The sequence below is a fragment of the Delphinapterus leucas genome, unplaced genomic scaffold (genome assembly GCF_059928025.1).
Source record: "Delphinapterus leucas isolate spDelLeu-1000000601 "Yukka" unplaced genomic scaffold, BTC_Dleu_Yukka2 spDelLeu_asBTCV2_sq60, whole genome shotgun sequence".
Taxonomy (NCBI): Eukaryota; Metazoa; Chordata; class Mammalia; order Artiodactyla; family Monodontidae; genus Delphinapterus; species Delphinapterus leucas.
This window is the reverse complement of record NW_028322269.1, coordinates 272,554-281,770: the sequence shown is the minus strand read 5'-3', so window position 1 is coordinate 281,770 and position 9,217 is coordinate 272,554.

The following is a 9,217-nucleotide window of genomic DNA, read 5'->3' as shown; positions in this document are numbered from 1 at the left end:
TCAACTCAATGACATTTTAAAACAAATGAGAAATGCAAAAGGCTACAGGAAAATCTAAGAAATGGAAAAGTAGATTTTAAAATAGGATTTATGTATCCTATTTCTAGTTTGATCCTGACTTATTGACTGGTGTTATGGGAATCATGCGATAACTTTTGACTCATATTTTCCATCTACCATAAGGGACATTAAGCTATTTACCCCATGGTATTGTTGTGAGGCTTTCCTGTTGAATAATAAAGTTGAAAAGTCAAATATTTAAAACCTGCTCAAAAAATGCAAAGTATATTATTGCAAACTGATATCAGTACAGATGATACTGCAAATGCATTAAGATTATAAAGAAGGTGCCTTTTTTTTTTTAGTGTTAGCATTTTTATTTATCAGTATTATTGCTTGGTGAATTTTACATATATATTGTGGTTAAAAAAAAACCTGGGTTTTGTCTCTTATGCTGTGACTGCTATAATGATATATCTTTTCATAGGTAAAAAACTCTACAATTTGACTCGTTTTAAAAGACAGGTCAGGGCTTCCCTGGTGGTGCAGTGGTTGAGAGTCCACCTGCCGATGCAGGGGACACAGGTTCGTGCTCCGGTCTGGGAAGATCCCACATGCCGCGGAGCGGCTGGGCCCATGGGCCATGGCCGCTGAGCCTGTGCGTCCCGGAGCCTGTGCTCTGCAACGGGAGAGGCCACAACGGTGAGAAGCCCGTGTACCGCAAAAAAAAAAAAAAAAAAAAAAAAAGACAGGTCAAATTCATTAGGTTGACAGTAAATGATACAGCACATAACCTCTGTGGAATGCCATGAGAACTAAAGGGTTAGTTTTTAATACTAGAGTAAGAATTGAACAAAACTTATTGCAATGCTTAACCACCTCTCAGTTAAATCTTCATGATTCAATAACAATAAGAACAAAAATATATTAATAGCAATCGCCCAGTGAACTTATTGCTTTGTTCATATATTTATTTGACAGAGAGGGGATGTGTGCAAGGCATTCCTTCATGCCATCATGGAAATGAAAAATAAACTTGTTACAAATTATTGAAGTTAATGCCAGAATTATAGCTGTTAGAGCTGGGAGAGACCTAAAAGACTGTCTATATCAACCTCCTTTTTTGACTCATGTGAAATCAAAGCCAAGAGAATTTCCCCGAAGAATACAGTAGGTGATAGCCAGTAGAGGAACAGAATCCAGGAGCTCTTTCATCCAGTTCAGTCTTCTCTGCACTACTCTGTGTTATGCACATTCACTAGCCAGGGATATTGCAGTTCTAGAAGTCACTGGGATTAAATGATTGTTGCCAAACAGATGTTTCTCCTTGGAAAAAATGTAAGTTAAACTCACATGGTGTTTAGCAAAGTATATCATTTAACCAAACCAGTTTTATGGTTAAGACAAATACTACCACTTAAAACTATATCCAACTATACCTAAGGAAATGAAGGATGATTTTAACATAGGCAAAGCTGCAGAGCCAATTAAATTGGCAGGTGAGAACACTCCATGGAAAGCTTACCCTCCAAATCTATATCTTACCCCATCCCTTTCTCACCCTCCACACTAAGCTTATGAAGTAATTTAAAGACTTGATGTGGTATAAATTATATACCATATTTTAAAATAAGGAGCAGCAAAATAGTTCAAACCCTGCTGAAACAACAAAAGTTTGTTTTGAATTTTGCTCTTTTTAATGCCTTATTAGAAAATCTGTTTTATAAACAAAACTACAGGAAGCACACTAAAATGCAGCAAACTAAAAAGTTTTGATTAAGATGATTTTGTAAATACTTACAATAAACATTCTTTTACAGGTTTCAGTATTTTTCTTGCCTGAAAGTTTTAACTATGGCTAATAAGAAATGAGAAAAATGTAATCTTGTCACACAATTAAGAAGAGAAATACATCTTTACTCCCAACTGTCCTTATCCTGTTAAATGGAACTTAATCTATCTCCTCACGATGTTATGAGGCTTTCCTCTTGAATAATAAATTAAAGTCCAAATTCAGAGAATGTTTCAAACTGTTTGAAAAGTGCAAAGTATATTATTATAAATTGGTATCAGCACAGCTGATGCTGCACATGCACTAAGATTGTCATTGTTTTTATACAATGTCAGCATTATCATTAGTATTGCTTTATGTATTTTGCAAATACCACTGTTTTGTTGAAATTATATTTAGCATTTTCTTGAAGAGAAATAATATATAATACAGCTCATATGGTTAATATTAATTTATCACAAAAAGAAAAGTACCAAGCAAATCAAATTAATTGTTGTTCACTTGATAGCTTTAAGACTGAATATAGTCCCAACTCATTTTATTTACAGCATATTTTATGACAACTTGTTGGAGAATTCTATAATTAATCACTGTATAGCATAGGGAACTCTACTCAATACTCTGTCATGACCTATATGGGAAAAGAATCTAAAAAAGAGTGGAGATATTTATATATATTATATATATGTATAACTGATTTGCTTTGCTGTACACCTGAAACTAACACAACATTGTAAATCAACTATACTCCAATAAAAATTAAAAAAAAGAAAAAATCAACCGGGAACATTGTTAAAGTTATTACATAGCTGACAATGGAAAATACCAAAATCATTCCAAAGTCAGAATTTAACAAAGTATATTTTAAAGACTCTGCTTAGTAATATCTTAGTCTACATTCTGAATTATTAAAGATTCTTTAACTTAAGTCACAGAGCTATGTAATTGTGAGTATGCTAACCAGATGTCATAGGTTTCCTGTGAAGTTCTATTTTTATACATTTTGTTCCATTGTTAGAATCTATGTCCCAACTTTTATTTAAAATTTAGTTTTGGAGATGAGGAGATCACCCTGTTAGATCTTTCTTCTCTTTCCATTCCCAAATGTCAGTGCTCTCCATGCAAGATGTTCAGATGCCCCCCTAAGAAATGTTTTCAGGAGGAGAAATGTCAGAAATGCATAGGATTACCTTCCTAATGGTTTCAGCTACCCTTCATCTGTGTTAAAAACTAATACTTTCTGCTGAACCTCAAACCCATATTTTCCTGTTTAGATCTAGGTGGAGATTACTGAATTCTTGGGATAATTTTTTAAATCCTCTAGTGTTTGTCCTACAAGTAATAATCCTTAGGGAAAGAGGATTAGGAAGTTGAATGAATAGGCTGAAAGGCACTTTGAAGAAAAGAAGAATTTAAAAGTGGAGAGAAGAAATAAATAGAACCTGAAAGTTAAGGCCATTGGAAAGGCAAATATTAAGCCACAGCCACTTTATAAAAGTTTTGTAGGAAAAAACATAGTTGCATTACAGAATAAAAGTTTTTTTTTAATTAAAGGAAATTAATGGGATTTACTTATCCCACTACACACACACAAAAAAACCCTGTGGGAACATTATAACTAATACTTTTTAGAAGGAGAGGGCACACAATTGTATCAACTTACAACTATTTTTATTTTTTACCTTCCTATTCTTGTATATATACCTACATATATTTGACAAAATTGACACAATAGCATATATAAAATTATGTATTTCTCCATCTGACACTATATGTTTTCCAATGACCACATGTTTGGTATTATTATCACTTCTAATGGCTATCTTTGAGTTGATACATTAAATAGTTACACCACATAGACCTTGCCCAGAACATTAGGATAGCCTGCTAGCAACTAAATTTTTCACCAGGGTCATGAATCATAAAGTATGGTGTCTTACCCTTCCTCACTCCATGAACCCTCTTGCACTGCACCAAATGAAGCCCACTGTGATCACGTATCCTTACCTCTGCTTTGCTTCTTTCTCATAATGCCTGTGGTTTCTTTTCCCTCTCACTACACTGCTCATTGTCTTTCCCACTGGTTTAACACCTCACTACTACCCTTTTTCTCAGCTGATTCCACTTAGTCTTTCTTTTTTTTTTTTTTTTTTTATCAGAATGTTCCTATACCTTCAACCTTTCACAGAACGCTCCCTCAACCTCTTACTCAAGTCTGGATGTCCCTATCTAACACAGCCTTTCATTGTAACCCTCTCAAGTGATTGCTCTTTCTCCCTGGCTCTAATACTAAGTCAAAATTCTTCCAACACCCATTTAAAAGCTTCCAAATGTTTGTGTAGTCTTCCAACAATTACTGCTGCACAATAGTATAAAAATATACACTATTTTTAGTATATAGGCTCATGCCTCTAACCGTACCACATATTGCCCCTCCTAATCACTTCCAAGCTCTGGACACCCCCCACATTAACTGAGGTACTAGGCACCTGCTCAGAATGGACCTATGTATCTGACTCCTATCTTCATTGTTGTCAGTTTCAACATCCAATTAGATAATCCACACCCAGCCTCAATTCTTTGAAGTCATAAATCCAAATGATCTTAACTTCTTTTCCACTTCCATCATCTCCTTCTAAACTGTTGGAAGAACCTCAAAATGATCTTCTTTCTCTAATCTTGAAGTCCTATAGTCCATGTCCCTGCATTTCTAATTTCAAATACCTCTAATTTCTCCAACTCCTACAGAAGATGTACTTAATCTAGAAAACTCCTACAGAAGATGTACTTAATCTAGAGCACAACTTGGATAGGAAAAAAAATCTTCTTTATCTTCACTAACTTTTAACAGAAACTTACTATTTCTTTCCATTATAAAATAGGCAAAAAAACCCCCAACAACCCAGTAACATAAGTTGTATCAGTGACTTTGTCACCAAGAGAAATCATAGATATTTTAGTTTCATTTAATAGTTGTTGCATATGTATCAAAATATATTTATTCTCATTGCAACTTTGAAATTGTTACTAGACTCATTGCTAAATCCTGTTATTTAATATGTTAAAAGAGAAGCATATTTATTTCTATTCAAAAATTTCAAAACTGTTTTGATAACCACATCACCATATACTGGTTTTAGTATAATTCTATGTATTTTATTTTATGCATCTAAAAACATTATTATGAGAAGGGGTCCATAGTCTTCACCAGACAGCCAAAGATGACCATGGACATGGCATAAAAAGAAATGATGAGACCTTAACCTATAGCGTAAAGACAAAACATAGTTTCTAGATGTACAAAACTTCCATGATTATCCCCTTCCTATTTTCCATTTTAATCTCTCATCTTGGCTTCTTTCCTTTTGCTATTCTTAATTTTCATTTTTTAAAGAGGTATTCTAGTGCTCTAAACACACTATAATGTTGCATGTACACATGAATCCCTTCACATAAATGTTCTTCCCTCCTTACCACTTTAATAAGTTTGCATTCTTGAAAGAGTTGTACCAACTGACTATACCCCCAGAGTATGTGAATGTTGAATTTTTACTAAATATCTAACATTATTAAACATATAGTTTAAAAGGGGGAAAACAATCTTTTTTTTTTTAGTATTGTGGTAGACAGAATCTTTTTTTTTTTTAATGGTCCTCCAAGATCTTCTGCCCTAATCTTACTGTGAATATAATGAGAAATCATACCCATGCTTATGTTACATTACATGGCAAAAGGAGTTTTGTAGATATGATTAAGGTTACTAATCACCTGACTTTGAGTTAATAAAAAAGGAGATTTTTCCAGGTGGGTTTAAGTCCAATCCTTTAGAAGCAGAGTCCCTTAGAAGCAGAGAATTTTCAGTTAGCCTCCAGAAACTGTGGGAAGCCCAAGATGATAGGGAGCAAAAAAACAGGGACCTTAGTCCTTCTGAAATGAACTTAATTCTACCAACAGACTAAATATACTAGCAAGTGATTCTTTACCACAGCCTCCAGATAGAAACCCACCTGAGCCCACTTCTTGCTTTTAGCCTTTAAACACTAAGCAGAGAACAAAGTTGGGCCCACCTGGACTTCTGACAAACAGAATAAAAACAAATAATAAATGGCTGTCATTTTAAGTGGTTAAGATTGTAGTAAGTTGTCAAACATTAGTAAAAAGTTGACAAAGGTATAGAATTTTTATTTATTAGCCAATTTGAACATTTTCCCAAATGTTAATTTATTCATTGTAATTTTATGTGCCTGTTTTGCCAAAAACTTCTTCTCAAAAGAGGTATTGAAATATGAATTTAAATGTTGATTGTCAAATTGACTAAAAGAAAGATTCAGTAAACATTTAATGTCAAAGTGTTTACAGAGGTGATAATAAGTGCATTCATTCAAAGATGTCACAGTTTCTGGCCTCAAATCTTCCACTGTCTAAAAGGAAGAATATTTTGAAAATAAAGAAAACTAAAACTAGGTTCCTGCTTGAAGGGAAAGCATGGGTCAAGGGCTATTTGGACAGTAGGGAAATTACAGGAAAACATCCAGGACGCTGTGTAATAAGATTCTAACTAAATGTCTTGAATCTTACAGTGAAGTGGATTTTTAATTGAGAACTGTATTACAAAGAAGGAAAACAATATTCTAGGCATGTGGGCAAAGACACAGTGGGGAAAAAAAAAAGATCTGATGGACAGAAAAGAAAACTCAAAGTCAATAAAAGTAGGCACTGCTGTAGCTACAAAGGAAATCACAAGGAGAGTTGGGGAAGTCCTTGAAAGTGGCAGTTGGCACAAATACATTTTCACTTTCCCACCTTAAAGCTGGATTCCCCTTTAAGCAGATACAAAAGAATTACTGGGCCAGACCCAGACAGGTACCATTGCACTAAGAAAAGCAAGTCAAGGGCTATCAAACCTTTTATGAAAGTCTCTGATCTTGTTTCACACTTGCCTCTAAAAGGAGAAAAGGCATAGCCTGAAGACCAAAACGTAATGACTCAGAACAAAGAGTGCCATCTCTTGAAAGACAAACACAAAACTGCTCCAAGTATTCAAGGGTTTTGCTTAGGTTTTGGACATTATATTGTTTCTCATTTAATTAGCCAGAATCAGGAAATATTTACTTCCTAAAACAAAGATTATCAAGTGATTCTTCACCTCAAACCATACTATTGGTTAAAGTTTACCATCCAAACTTGTTAAACTAGTTTATTTTAAATCCTTAAGTATATTCTTTCTTTAGTCACCTTACAAGTCTGAAAGAATGTCCAGATGCTACTTATTTGATGAGAAATCACAAAGAAGCATAGAGGTGGAAGAGTGTGCATTCTCAACAGTGGATGATGTATCAGTAAGTTTAATTTTATTTCATGTTTAAAATATCTGTTTCAGATTTGTGGTTTCCAATTCCAGAAATTATTCTGAGTTGTGAATTTAAGAGTTTTTTTTTCTCTACCACTGGAGAAAATATTAACTTGGTAATGTTAATATTCTTTATTTCAGGAAACCATGTTAACAATTTTTTATTTAAGATTCGAAAAGTCTAACATGTTGGATTTTAATTGGAAAATTTAATGTGAAAATGACATAATTACAGAGAAAGGGAGGAAAAACATAGAGCCTGAGGTAAAATTGTGTAAGTTTGCAGGCATGGAAAGATGGAGCAAGTAAGAAAGTGTTTTCTCACCCTCATCCCAGTTTAGAATATATAAGGCTGTTTGTGATCTTTCTAAATTATGCATTTAGTTGATACACTGAAAACAGAATATATGTTGTATAAGAAGTATTATATTTTAACCCCCTTCTGAAATTCATAAATATAATTAAAATATCAAAAAATAATAAGATTTTAATGTCCTTTGAGAAATTCTTTGCCTTTTAAAATAAAAAAATTAAAGAACAATATTAAAGATATTGGTTCAAGATGGCAGAGAAGGATGTGCACTCACTCCCTCTTGCGAGAGCACTGGAATCACAACTAGCTGCTAAACAATCATCGACAGGAAGACACTGGAACTCACCAAAAAATATACCCCACATTCAAGGACAAAGGAGAAGCCGCAATGAGACAGTAGGAGGGGCATAATCACAATAAAACCAAATCCCATAACTGCTGGGTGAGTGACTCAAAAACTGGAGAACAATTATACCACAGAAGTCCAAGTACTGGAGTGAAGGTTCTGAGCCCCATGTCAGGCTTCCCAACCTGGGGATGCAGCAATGGGAAAAGGAATTCCCAGAGAATCAGTCTTTGAAGGCTAGCGGGATTTGATTGCAGGACTTTGACAGGACTGGGGGAAACAGAGACTCCACTCCTGGAGGGCACACACAAAGTAGTGTGCACATCAGGACCCAGGGGGAAGGAGCAGTGACCCCATAGGAGACTCATCCAGACCTACCTGCTAGTGTTGGAGAGTCTCTTGCAGAGGTGGGGGGTTGCAGCTGTGGCTAACCACAGGGAGAAGGACATTGGCAGCAGAAGATCTGGGAAGTACTCCTTGACCTAAGCCCTCCCAGAGTCCACCATTAGCCCCACCTGTGCTGGGTCACTTCAGGCCAAACAACCAACAAGGATGGGATTCAGCCCCACCCAAGAGCAGACAAGCAGATTAAAGTTTTATTGAGCTCTGCCCACCAGAGCAACAGCCAGTTCTACCCACCACCAGTCCCTCCCATCAGGAAGCTTGCACAAGCCTCTTAGACAGCCTAATCCACCAGAGGGCAGACAGCAGAAGCAAGAAGAACTACAATACTGCAGCCTGTGGAATGAAAACCATATTCACAGAAAGATAGACAAAATGAAAAGGCAGAGGACTATGTACCAGATGAAGGAACAACATAAAACTCCAGAAAAACAACTAAATGCAGTGGAGATAGGCAAGTTTCCAGAAAAAGAATTCAGAATAATTGTAGTGAAGATGATCCAGGACCTTGGAAAAACAATAGAGGCAAAGATTGAGAAGATGCAAGAAATGTTTAACAAAGACCTAGAAGAATTAAAGAACAAACAAACAGAGATGAACAATACAATAACTGAAATGAACAGTACACTAGAAGGAATCCATAGTAGAATAACCGAGGCAGAAGAACGGATAAATGACCTGCAAGACGGAATGGTAGAAGTCACTGCTGCAGAACAGAGTAAAGAAAAAAGAATGAAAAGAAATGAAGACAGCCTATGAGACCTCTGGGACAAAATTAAATGTACCAACATTCGCTCTATAGGGGTCCCAAAAGGAGAAGAGAGAGAGAAAGAGATGAGAAAATATTTGAAGAGATTATAGTTGAAAACTTCCCTAACTTGGGAAAGAAAATAGCCACCCAAGTCCAGGAAGGGCAGAGAGTCCCAGGCAGGATAAAGCCAAGGAGAAACATGCCAAGACACACAGTAATCAAATTGACAAAAATTAAAGACAAAGAAAAATTATTAAAAGCAA